A 13,442-nucleotide genomic window follows, 5' to 3' on the forward strand; every position below is an offset into this window, starting at 1 on the left:
ACAGACAGGCAGAGGCATGGAATGGTAAAGCAAGAAAATGCTTTCTAAACGTGGCATTTTCAAACACACAATTTAAAATCCACCTTTACTAAAAGATGTATTTTGAAATCCTGAGTTCAGGGAGCCCAAATTCCAAATCTTAAGCTCTTTCCAGTTGAAAATTACACTTGTAAGATGTTACAAGACAGCTCCAATGATAATCTATGGGAGAGATAGTCCTTCCAATAGTGAAAAACGAAATTGGCAGTTTTTCACTATCAAGACATGTAAAACACACCAGTACATATCTACATGTCATACATTTCATATACAATGCACCTTGCCAATGGGGCTACCTTGGGCCTACCTTAGGGATGCCTTACATATAGTAAAAGGGAAGGTTTGGGCCTGGCAAGTGTGTGCACAGCAAGGTAAACATAGCAGTTTAAAACTGCACTCACAGGCTCTGCAGTGGCCGGCCTGAGACATGTTTGCAGGGCTACTCAGGTGAGTGGCACAATCAGTGCTATAGGCCTACTAGTAGCATTTGATTTACAGACCCTGGGCACACACAGTGCATTTTACTAGGGACTTACCAGTAAATAAATTATGCAATTATGGTTAACCAATCAAAATATCAATTTACACAAGGAGCCCTTGCAATTTAGCACTGATCAGCAGTGGTAAAGTGGTCAGAGTACACAAACCAGCAAAAACGAAGTCCTGTACACATTCAAAAATACAGGAGGCAGAGGCAAAATTAAAGGGGAAACACCTCAAGGATGCAAGGTCTCACAAGTACATTAGCTAACATTTTGCAGGAGCGCTTGTGTGGCACAAAGAAGAGCAAAGTGATAGAAATCAATGCACCGATCTACTCATGCCTAAAAAGGTCCGATGGTGTGATGCAAATTGTGCAGCACTATATGATTACCCATGCAAATCCTATGTGCCCTATGTGTACTGAGTCCACCACAGGTGAGGCACATTAGAGATGGTGAGTGCTTATAAACTTCTATAGACAAAGCATATTTTTTGTTTTGCTAATAACTTTGTCGCAATTTGGTGAATCTTGATTACATTTTCAAAACTAGTGCATGAGTTAGTTTAGTTGTTGTTTGGAAGGTTTCGGGATGATTTGTCAAGCAGAGGCTGAGAAAAAGGGGGTGCTCCAAAACGCTTTTTCCCAATGCAATATCCATGGTGATTTTGCATTCTTTGAACACGACTACAGCCCGCACTGTTGAACAGAATTATACCAAGTTTTGCAGAAAGGTGGATCTTGGTCTAGGAGGAGCCCTTTTTTAATTTTGTGTAAATTTGTACAGCAGTTTGGGAGTTATTGAAAAAGAAACATTTGTATATCTAGGGACATGGAACCATGAGTGGAGCTGTGGGTCCGGCGGCAAAGCAAGGCCCAGATTGGCTGGCTGCAACCTGAAAGGAAAGGTACGGCTGCCATTTTGATCCTCGGTCTGCAGGAGGGAGGAGAAAAGTGAAAAATAAGATAAGGGGTCAGGATAGAGGTATCCTGACCCCATGAGGGATATGGAGGGGTCTCTGAGGAACCCCACGTGGGAAAAACAATTGCCCAATTCTTTTTGAGTTCGTATTGCAGATAAGCTGATCCACTGCGGCAGTCTGCACGGACCCCACTGTAACTCTGCAATGGATCTACAGTTCCGAAACCCAGGGGAAAAAAACACTCACACACTAAACACCTGCCACTCACAGCCAAAGACCATGTGAGGCATGGGGTTGGGTGCATACTGGGGAGGGGGGTTTGCCGCAGGGCCTGGCCGCTTCAGTTGTGCACAGTGGCAGTTGTATTAATGTATGGTAATTATATATTACTTTACATTAAAAAAACTAGAAATGTAATGGAAAAAATGGTTACAGGGACGTTATAGTTTCATACAGAGATGTTATGCTACTTATTGTTATACTTATTTGAAGAAACCATATCTCATGCAGTTAAGTAAATTTAGGTTACGAGTTATATTTTGTAAACATAAGTATAACTATAACGGCTACATTTCTGTGGTTTTGCGTAGGTAAAACGCCAACCTAACTATAATGTCCCTGTAACCTTTGTTTTTTTCAGTGATATCTATCTATCTATCTATCCATCCATATATATATATATATGTATGTATGTAAATCTGCACATTTTTTCCCTCTGCCGGTGGTATTAATACCTCTTGATTGCACTCCATGTGTAAAGGTCGGAGCCAAAAGACAAGGAGTCATAATGATGAAAAGGCACATTTTACAACTATTGACATCTGGCAACATGTGGCCAATAAAGATAGAGGAAACAGAAACCCTGTTCTCACCTCTACACATGCACAAACACAAGCCCACTGCCAGTGACAGCTCCATGTCACTCTTTCACAACCTACTGAGGGCCTGGTTTCAAGTTTGGCGGACTGGGTTACTCCGTCACAAATGTGACAGCTATCCCATCTGCCATATTACGAGTCCATTATATGCTATGGCACTTGTAATACGGCGGATGGGATATTGATCACTTTGTGACAAAGTAACCTGTCCTCCAAACTCTAAATCAGGCACTAAATCTTGTTGCAGTACATTGTTTAATTTATTACGGAATCAAGGTGCTAAAGCTTTTGCATTGATAGACAACAACCACGTTAGTTAGTGTCCTTCAAAAACAAAATGTCCATAAGCACAGTAAGCTTATATTACAATTTCTGAGATAAACTTGATGGGAACTCACGTGGCTTTCTGTCCTGCTTCTTAATAAGTATGTAATATGTTGTGTTCCTTTAAGACATACCACCCTGCTGAATGCTTGAATGTATCAAAAGGAAACCAGCACCCAGTCCCTGAAATCAGCACTATCCAAACATAATAAGACTGCTGGAGGATTCTCTTTTATTTACCTTGTAAACCACGCTAATATTCTTAGACCTTGTAACCAGTGCAGTGATTCCCAACAATGTGTTTTCCATGCTGGTGAACACAGTATGAAAACCTGCAATGCACTTTCTGATGTTCATAGTCCTGCTTTCACGGAGAAAAACACACCGATTACAGATGAGCTTTACCTGTCACATTGAGGTATGCAACTGTTTGAAGACATGTAAATATAAGAGCCTGCTCCTTCTGGCACACACATCCTTATAACCAATAACTGCCATTTAAGCCATCTCTTATTTAGGTCAATAGACTTTCAAGTAACATTTAGAAAACTTCTTGATAAATATAAAAAAAAATGTTTTAATGATGTCATCTACTTAATCACCAAATTGTGATCAATTTTTAACAGAAGACTCTTGTATAATTTATATTAGAGAATAGTTACCATTGCTTTTTAGAGAATAAAGTTTCTTCTTGACAACTACCTACATTTCGCAAGAGTTGAACTCTGTCATGGCAATAGATCAATGGCACCTCGAATCAAAGAGGAGGAGAAAGTGCTAACGTACTTGGAGACAAGGCTGTCTTGAGGAGGAAGCTGATGAGAAACTTCTTTAGAAAAAAGAGAGCATGCAGTATGGCATAACAGATCATGAAAAAAATGAGTTAGAAGAACATAGACCCACAGAACAAATTCTGCAAATCCTAAACAAACTAACACATCCATCTGATACTTTTAGAATTGGGGATCTCTAGTTGGCAGAGGTATGTGTCTTTGTCCAAATAGGGACCATTGCTTCTAGTCAGGGTTAAGGGGATACACACCTTAGATAATGTCTGCTCACCTCTTGGCAGCTTGGCATGAGCAGGCAAGCTTATCCCAAAGGCAATGTGTAAAGTATTTGTACTCAAAACACACAGTAATACAGTTAGAACACCACAAATGGAGACCACACCAGTTTAGAAAAATAAAGTATCTTTAAACTCAACAAGACCAAAATGACCAAAATCAAATATACATGTATCAAATTATGATTTTAGAACAGTTATTGGAAAAATAGAACTTGAAGAAAACAAATAGCTCTACCTGGAGCTATTACGATGTCGTGACAGCAATAAATCAAAGTACGGCGCCGAATGCGAGGTGCACCTCATCGGGCACGGAGTCACACGGACCCCTAAACAAACAGTAACTTGGAAAACGAAGTCTATGCTGATGCACGGCGTCGTGGAGCTGAGACGTTGGTGCTGAGGTCAAGGCCTGCTCCCTGGCTGCCATGGGGGAGACGAGGCGTGTTGTCTGCGAGGAGGCGATGTGTCAAATCCAGGACAAGGGAAGTCGGTGGTGAGGCGTCGGTTCCAGTGAGGCGAAGTCGGTGAGTTTGTTGAGTCACCCTTGCTGATTATCGGTGCCGCGATAACAGGATGCAGGCTGTGGCAAAGTCGGTGCGAGCGCTGGCTTCAGGCAGGCTGATTACTGCAGGCGTCAGCAGGTGTTTTAGGACACTGGAGCTGCGGTGCAGGAAGGGTGGTGCGTTGCGCACTTAACGAGCGGTGCCCCTTGCCTTGGTGCAGGTCGCAGCATCACAGCGACTTTGCTGACAGCATCAGAGATGGTGTTCTTTGCTTTGCAACACCAACCACACAAGGAACTGGAATAGGAGCACTTTTGAATGCAGGAGTCCACAGAGGAGTCCAGGTGCTGGTCAGTGGTTGCAGGGGAAGTCTTTGTGTTACTGAGACTTCAGAACAGTAAGCCAGCACACACAGGCCCTTGGAGATTATTCTTCAAGCAGGTTTCTCAGAAAAGTTCCAGTCTTTGTCATTTCCTTGGCAAACTACAGGCCAACCCCACACAGCAAAGGGGCAGTGCTCCTCCTCACAGCTCTCCAGCTCTTCACCTTGGCAAAGGCTCCTCTTGAGTCCAGAAGTGATCTAAAGTTCTGGGGTTTAAGATCCACTACTTATACCCCATTTTGTCTTTGTTTTCTTGTGGCCAGGGACTCTGATCCAAGTCCAGACCAGTTCTGTCCTCTCTGGTGCAACATGACCACAGGAGGTGGAGACAGCATTGTGCATGGGAGGCAGTCCCTATTCAGGTGCAAGGAAAACTCCTCCCACTACTCTAAATGCAGCCAAGGTCTATATAAGCATCCTAGGACCGGTTTCGGGGTTTCAACCCTCATCAGCCAGAGTAGTCGACTCCAGTGGCATGGAGAGCACGAGACCCACGTCTGGACATACCCGTCCCACTCGGGGTGACAAATTCAAAAAGAGCAAATGATGGACAGAATGCAGAACAATGCCATATGTTCACCCCAGTACAGAGATATGGGCCTAAATCCATCGTTTTATTGCTACCCATGCATTCCAGTTTGAACCCAGCCATATGCAAATCAGTCTTGACCCTACACCCAATAGGAACAGTCCAGCCCAAACTGCCAGGCCAGGTCCTCCTTGGGCTGGAAACAAGCATCCTAGTACCGGTTTCAGGGTTTCACCCCATATCAGCCAGGATAGCTTGACTCCAGAGGCATGGAGAGCACCGGACCCATGTCTGCGCATACCCGTCACACTCCGGGTGACAAATGTAAAAAGAACAAATGATGGACAGAATGCAGAACAATGTCATACATTAACCCGAGTACAGAGATCTGGGCCTACATCTATTGTTTTATGGCTCCCCATGCCTTTCCAGTTTGAAGCCAGCCATGTGCAAATCAGTCTTGACCCTGCGCCTAATGGGAACAGCCCAGCCTGAACTGCCAGGCCAGGGCCTCCCTCGACTGGAAACAAGCATCCTAGGACCGGCCACAGGGTTTCACCCCTCATGAGCCAGGATAGCTTGACTCTAGTGGCATGGAGGCATCGGACCCACGTCTGGGCATTCTCGTACCACTCGAAGAAACAAATGCAAAAAAAACAAACAAATGATGGACAGAATACAAAACAATATCATACATTTACCCCAGTACAGAGATCTGGGCCTAAATCCATCATTTTTTTGCTCCCCATGCCAGTCCAGATTGAACCCAGCCATATGCAAATCAGTCTTGACACTGCGCCCAATGGGAAAAGTCCTACCCAAAATGCCAGACCAGGTCCTGCCTATACTGGAAACAAGCATCTTACTACCGGTTTCGGGGTTCCACCCCTCATCAGCCAGGATAGCTTGACTCCAGTGACATGTAGAGCACGGAACCCACGTCTGGGTATACCCGTCCCACTCAGGGTGACAAATGCAAAAAGAACAACTGGGGTGAGTGTCTGAAAAGTTTCAGCGCTTTGTCAGCCATCTCCTAGTGTTTGCTTTGTTCACCCTAAGTTGGCAGGGTATGCCCAGACGTGGGTCCATTGCTCACTTTGCTGCTGTATTCAAGCTAGCCTGGCTTATGAGGGGTGTTACTCCAAAACCGATCCCAGGATGCTTGTTTCTGGTCCAGGGAAGACCTGGCTTGGCAGTTTGGACTGAACTGTTCCCATGAGGCACAGGATCAAGACTGATTTGCATATAGCCAGGTCTAGACTGGGGTGGCTAAGTGAGCTAAAGAACGATGACGGATTCAGCCCAGATCTGGGGGTGAGTGTCTGAAAAGTTTCAGGGTTCCGTCCATCATCTCCTTGTTTTTACTTTGTTAGCCCTAAGTTAGCAGGGTATTTCCAGACGTGGGTCCCTTGCTCACTTTGCCACTGGATTCAAGCTAGCCTGGGTGAGGAGGGGTGTTACCCTGAAACTGGTCCCACTTATCAGAATTTGACATCCCTTTCTGCAAATGTGTTTTAGAATAGGTTTGTATAAAACAATTAAAAATGTTTTTTTAAATGCACACACTTTTTTTTTATTAAAAAGTAAGGGTACCACTTATTTCAAATCTGCGCATTTATTGCGACATTCAGAGAAGTCAGAATTCTTTTTGGTTTTAAAGGTTTATTCGATAATTCATTAGAGTACAAAAGCATAATACCTGTATATAATAAAAGATGATAGAGTAAACATACTAAATAGTTGCGTGATTAATATAACGCATACCTATCGTAATATAATAAAGCTTTAAGAAAATAAGCTGAGATTCTAACATGAGCGAAGAGGAAGGAAGAGAAGGGAGTGGGAATGGTATAGATGTACTCACTTTAATAATGAGTAATAATAAATGTATTTGTATGCACATGTGTACGTAGTAATACAAAACTAAGATATCAAGTGTAATCAAATTAAAGTAACTTTCAAAGAAGTCAGAATTAATGAACCATGAAAAACATTCTAGAACCAATTTGTCCCTTGAAGATGAAAATGTCCAACATAGATCCTGGAGGATTAGATCCGTGGCAAAGCTTTGGGATATCCACATATGAAACAGTTACATACAATACATGTAAAAAGAGCTCTTCCATGTGGTGCTTGGCTATCCTGAAACTTTCACACAAATCTTGCCTTCAAAGCAGGGGCGGCTCCTCCATTAGGGCGGAGGCGCGTCGCCCCACTGCTTTCTTGCAGTGCGAGAAGCAGAAACATAAAATTGTCTTTTAAATACTATTTTATGTTTCTGCTTCTCGCACTGTGAGAAGGGTATGCCTGGTTGGGGGTGGGCGGGTCGGGGAGGAGTGGCTTGCCCAATGCTGTGGGCCCTGACTGGTCCTCTGGGGCCGACCAAACCAGTCATATACACTCTGCCTTTTCTCTTTTTTAGGCTGCATGCAGCCTACATAGAGAAAATGGCCTCCCCATAGGCGCCCGGCTGGTCGCCTTCAGCAGCAATCAAATGCTGCCATTGCAGCGTTGTGATTGGCTTAGGGGAGGGAGGCTGCCTGTGGCTGCTTCCTGTTCAGCAGGAAAATGCAGGACCCGGCCAGAGGCTGCGCGACCCCACCTGACCTACACCCGTGAATCATGCCAGCGGTGACTGCTTCCAAGCCCTATGTTAAACACAGCTGCCTTAAGAAAGGCACTTTATTTGATGTAGACAATGGAAAATACGAGCACCTGAGTCCATGCTGAGTTAGAATGACAAAGACAAGGAATAGAAATAAATAACACGACACACCATACGCGGTGCTTTATGTGTACGTCCGATGTTAGAATCCACAATGCTGCACACTTCACCCTCAGCTTTCAAACCACACCAGAGATATCTAGCATCAGCTCCACAGTGAGAATCTCTCATCAAAACCCACTCCACTGTCAAAAAACAATCAGTAACTTGTTCACATTTTAATCACTGTAATTGTTGCTTGCAATTCGAAAAGAATGATCACGTCTGGCCTTGAACATAAATAATCTCCTTGAGCTGGAAACAATAATGTTTTCCTATAAAAAAAACTTCTCCGTTTCTCCAGCATTCACTTGATCCAGCTGTCACACGGCTTACAGCCGAGCTGCATTACAGCCCCAGTGACTTCTTCCATCTTGCTGGAAACTGAAATAACAGGCTTAAATGTTGCCTGGATTGTGGCTGTATGTGGCATCCCTTCCAAGAGTGACTCACAAATTGTCTTTGATGTCAGAACTAATTGGCCACATTACAGACGGCAGTCTAGCAATTTAGGTTAAACACGTATGCCTTTTGCTTGACATGCAAGCTAATAGTGAGAAGATGACTGGCTGCAAGACATGCCATTATCCAGCCTCATAATTATGGGAGCATTCAGTTCAGACAGTTAAACATTCCCCAAAAAACAGAGTGATTTAAAAAATGGTGATATAAATGTGCCTGTATGTTTGTGATGGGCCAGGTTTGACCTAACTGACCAGGTGTGACTTTACTAGCATTTTTTCTGCATTGTATATTTGATCAAGTATGATGTCATTTGCATATGCATGTCACACTGGGGCTCTCACCTTCATGTGTGGAAATATTCAAATAGCCCCTGAATATCTAAAAGATGTCAGTGCTGGCAAGATCCCGTGGCTGCTTGACATTAAACTCAAGATTCGAGCTAGGCGTGGAGAAATGTTTAAATAAACGATTAAACAATAAGTGATACCACTGCTTGCCAACAACGTATACAGGAAGTAACTTATTCTTCTCAAACTTTGGCTGGTTTAGAGATTCGGATACTATGTGTATGCTCCCGCGTCCAGCTGGTAATCCCACGCTTCACGTGAGGGAAATATCCACGTCGCCTCTTTATCTATAAAAGACACCAGTGCTGCAGGGAACCATTGTTACAGGCATGTAACTCATTCTCATTTCGTGCATGCCCACAAAATCATTGAGGATGTCTGCTTTTCCAGAAACTCCCAGGCACACTGCACCTTAATTGTGCAGATTCAATGACAGTTTCCAAATAAGTGTTTATAGAAGCGTTAATTCAACAGTTCATTCAGCGAACACTTCACCTGGCCGACCTAGCGAGCACCTTAAGGCATTTCAATTGCAGAATGAATTCACTAAAAAAACTCTATCTGGGTTAAACTGTCCCAAATAATGACCAGGACACAAAGGGAACACTGTAGGCAACTCAACAGATATGCATATTTCAGTAGGGTGATCTGCCTAATATAATGAACGCGGCGCAGGAGTGCATTTTATCCAGCACCATATCGGTGGATGGAAATCGATCCGGTGAACAAGCATTACACTGTGCTCCATTCTTCCTGCCCACCACCGGCTCTGCGCCTCTGTCAGGGCACTCGCTCCGCGCAGTGACATTCAATATTCATTTTAAGAAAGAGCCTCGAGGCTGCGACACTGGATACCCTCTTGTTTTCCTGGCCACCCTGGAGCATGGAGTGAAGCACATGGCTGTAGGGGAGAGGCGGTGGGGGTCAGTGCCTCCCGTATTTACAAAGCCTGCCCAGAACGCACACGGAAAGACCTTTCCCGCCATAAAATACAACGTGGAAGAAACACGTTTATACCGAAAATATCTTATGCGCATGTATTTTGTTTTATTATTTATACAGCGCATACAATGTCACTAAAACAAGGTTCAAGGCGCAGAGGCAGCTATACGAGAATATGATTTTAATGCTAACAGGAAGTAAATCTATTGCTCTCTATTGATATCTAATCCACGCAGACATACGCACACTGGCGCACATATGCACAAACGCAACGCAGGCGCGTGCTCATTTGTGCCGCGTGGTAACATAAGCTACGAGCAGTTCAGGCGGGCACTAGTTATTGCATTCTGGAGCACTGTAAAGCAGCCAAGAGTGAAATTAAACAACACTAACGCCTGTGCGCGGTTTGCCTGCACATTGTGAAAAACCCCTTTTGATGACAAAGCAAAACAACACAAGACTGTAGACGCGGGGGTTACTTTGCCAGCGAGGACTGCAAGCTAATTAAGCGGTGTAAAACCAGTCATTAGCCGAAGACGGAAAGAAGGCTTATTCTGACAGTAGCAACAACAACAACAGCAACCACGCCACACCGGAGCCTAGTCACCCGAGCAGGCTCCTGACTTTTGGCCACGCTCCAGCAGCCAACTCCAGCACCCCGCTCGCTGGACAGCAGCTCAGCAGCAACGTGCAGAGCCAGCCCCACGGCGAGCAGCTGCGCGCTAAACTAAAGCGAGCCTCATGTTTTCATCCTCCGCAGCCGTATGTTCATTCACAGAGGTGATGCTCCAACCACGTGGCTTTATTTCCATTCACGCAATAAGAAGAGGAAGATGACACTCACTGTGCAGCGGGAGACGCGGTGTCCCTGCAGCCTACTGCGTTTCACTCAGCGCCGCATCCCGTGGCGCCGTGGCTGCCCGCAACAGGCCCCTCGCACTGGATATATTAACAAGTGCATCCTGCTGGAGCTCCGCTCAGCACATCTAGACATGCTCAGTTTTCTGACCTTCTCCGTCTGGGAACTACCAAACGCGTCCGAGGAAGGAGGGGGGTAATCTGGATTCTACCACAGCGCTTCTAAAAATAGGACCTGCGAAAAGAACAGCTGGAGCTTAAAGGTACAAGGACCTGCCTTCCGCTCGGCTATAGGCGCAGCATCTTCCTCCTCGAGCCGATTCGTGCAGTTATTTGGGCTCTGGCAATCGTTTTATGCGAAGATAATTAAAACAACACCCAGTGGAAGGGCAAACCACCTCTCCGTTTCGTGTTTTTCAAAGTCTTTTTAGCTAAGTATTTGAGAAAGCTAAGTAGAATGTATTGCTGTCAAGAACTTAAAATGCAGTCCAATTTATTCCCACTGCAGACGTTTCTCAAGTCGCCCTTTTGACCTTGTGTGGAAAGGAAAATTGAAATATTTCAGTTTAGCATATTACAGGGTTTCGCTGTAAGGACTGCCCATGCATGCGAAGAATGTAGATGTGAGGAAAAAGAAAAATTTCAAGCACTGTGAGGGGTTCCTCATGCTACACATAACAACACGCCGTTCCACACTCGGAGCATCATGGACCCTGTATACATTATGAACGGAGGGGCTTGCAGCTACAGCAGCAATAAACTGCATTGCCAAATACAACATACAGTAAGTTGAATATTTAAAACAAAATCAGAAAGTCATACAGCTTTACACAGCACTGTAGACCGATTACAACTGAAGAGCATTGACTTGAACCAACACTGATTTTTATATTCTTTTCACGTGGGCGCACTCCGCTGGTCTTTAGCAAGTAGCCCCATAGGATTGTGGATGATAGAGTAGCAGCGGCGAGTACACCTATGCTACAAAGTGTAATAATAAATGCCATCCCTGGACACGTGTTTCGAGGTAGTTGCCTCTCGTCAGCAGGGAGCAGGACTGTGTGGGGGGTGCCGTAGACTGCCAAAAAATATAAGGTTTAAGTACCTTTCGTGGCGGCGCGCGGGTGCAGACTCCAGGCTCGTCAGCCAATCGCTCAGGGAGCTTCAAACATTCTTTTCACGTGGGCGCACTCCGCTGGTCTTTAGCAAGTAGCCCCATAGGATTGTGGATGATAGAGTAGCAGCGGCGAGTACACCTATGCTACAAAGTGTAATAATAAATGCCATCCCTGGACACGTGTTTCGAGGTAGTTGCCTCTCGTCAGCAGGGAGCAGGACTGTGTGGGGGGTGCCGTAGACTGCCAAAAAATATAAGGTTTAAGTACCTTTCGTGGCGGCGCGCGGGTGCAGACTCCAGGCTCGTCAGCCAATCGCTCAGGGAGCTTCAAACATTCTTTTCACGTGGGCGCACTCCGCTGGTCTTTAGCAAGTAGCCCCATAGGATTGTGGATGATAGAGTAGCAGCGGCGAGTACACCTATGCTACAAAGTGTAATAATAAATGCCATCCCTGGACACGTGTTTCGAGGTAGTTGCCTCTCGTCAGCAGGGAGCAGGACTGTGTGGGGGGTGCCGTAGACTGCCAAAAAATATAAGGTTTAAGTACCTTTCGTGGCGGCGCGCGGGTGCAGACTCCAGGCTCGTCAGCCAATCGCTCAGGGAGCTTCAAACATTCTTTTTTTACACTGATTTTTAGCCGGGTACAATTTAGATATAAGAGACAAAACGTGTTTAGGATTTGGGAGAGGAGCCCTAGTTTAATGGCAATACAATTTGCAAACCATGTGGCTCTCTAATTATACCTACCCACCACTGTACTGTTCATTCCAAGAAATGTTTTTATTTTTGTTTCACTAAAATTATAACATGTTTAGTTTTAGAAGCTTTCAGTCATCTCTTGTCATCTATTGGGCAGCATTTGTGTCAATTAAGCCTGGGCGGAGTCCGCATAGCGAAGCGGCAAAAAAACTCCGCCGTGCTGCGTGAAGTTCAGCGAGTGGACAGAGTTGCTTGTACCCCCCGTTCGTGTGACATTGCGGGGGAAATATTGCACAAACTGCACCATTCGGTCGCGCATGGGCGCGGCCATCTTATTTTCTTTTCTGTTATGGTGCTGGGGCCTACTTTTCAATCCTGCCTTAATCTCTTCAATCCTACTTTCACAAAACGTTTTTTCTGATTTTTTTTATTTATTATCTTTCACTTGGACTTCTTAAGTGAATATTTTGTGTTTTTTTTCCTACTTTTTGTGTGATTTTTAGTGAGTTTTGTACTGTTTTTCTATATTACTTCCTTTCTAATTTTTTTTACTTCCTTTCTTCTTCACCCTCAATTCCTACATTTTCTTTTCCACCACCCCCCCTCAGCATGGATGTATGTCATTACATCGCATACCAATACCATGCGTGCCATTACAACGTGGGTATTACTACGCGATGTCAATGACAACGACATGCCATTAATCGCAAACTTTAACCATGACTATGCCTTTACCACGCATGCCATTACAACGCAAAGGCATGCGTGGTAAAGCTATACTTGTGGTTAAAGTTTGCAAGGTAAGTGACTAGCCTACCCCTGCACAACCCTTCCCTGACCCCCACTCCTCTCCCTACAATAGCACTAGACTACCCTGCACGACCACCCCAACACTACCCTAAAACACTACACTACATAAACACTACAACACTACCCTAAACCCTAAAACACTACACTACCCAACACTATAACACTACCCTAAACCCTAAAGCACCACACAAACACTACAACACTACTGTTAGACCTGTCAGCCCTAGGGTGGTCTTCCCCTACATTTTATTTTCCCTTTTTGCCTCGTTACTGACCGCCATTTTTGTTGGACATAGGACTCTGGGCGCCTT

At 44.7% G+C, this 13,442-nt stretch overlaps 1 protein-coding gene across 2 annotated transcripts in view; it reads right to left on the bottom strand.

Moving 5' to 3' along the window:
* OXR1 (oxidation resistance 1) overlaps nt 1–10,652 on the bottom strand; it is a 1,797,650-nt gene extending 1,786,998 nt beyond the window's left edge. Inside the window, exon 1 of one of the 2 annotated variants that reach the window (XM_085605104.1) lies at nt 10,491–10,652. The gene's annotated coding sequence lies outside the window, so the exon portion shown is untranslated. The remainder of the gene's footprint in view (nt 1–10,490) is intronic. The other variant, XM_085605101.1, reaches the window with a different exon arrangement.
* Nucleotides 10,653–13,442: the final 2,790 nt, after the last annotated feature.

Source organism: Triturus cristatus, chromosome 5_1 (assembly GCF_964204655.1).
Source record: "Triturus cristatus chromosome 5_1, aTriCri1.1, whole genome shotgun sequence".
NCBI lineage: Eukaryota > Metazoa > Chordata > Amphibia > Caudata > Salamandridae > Triturus > Triturus cristatus.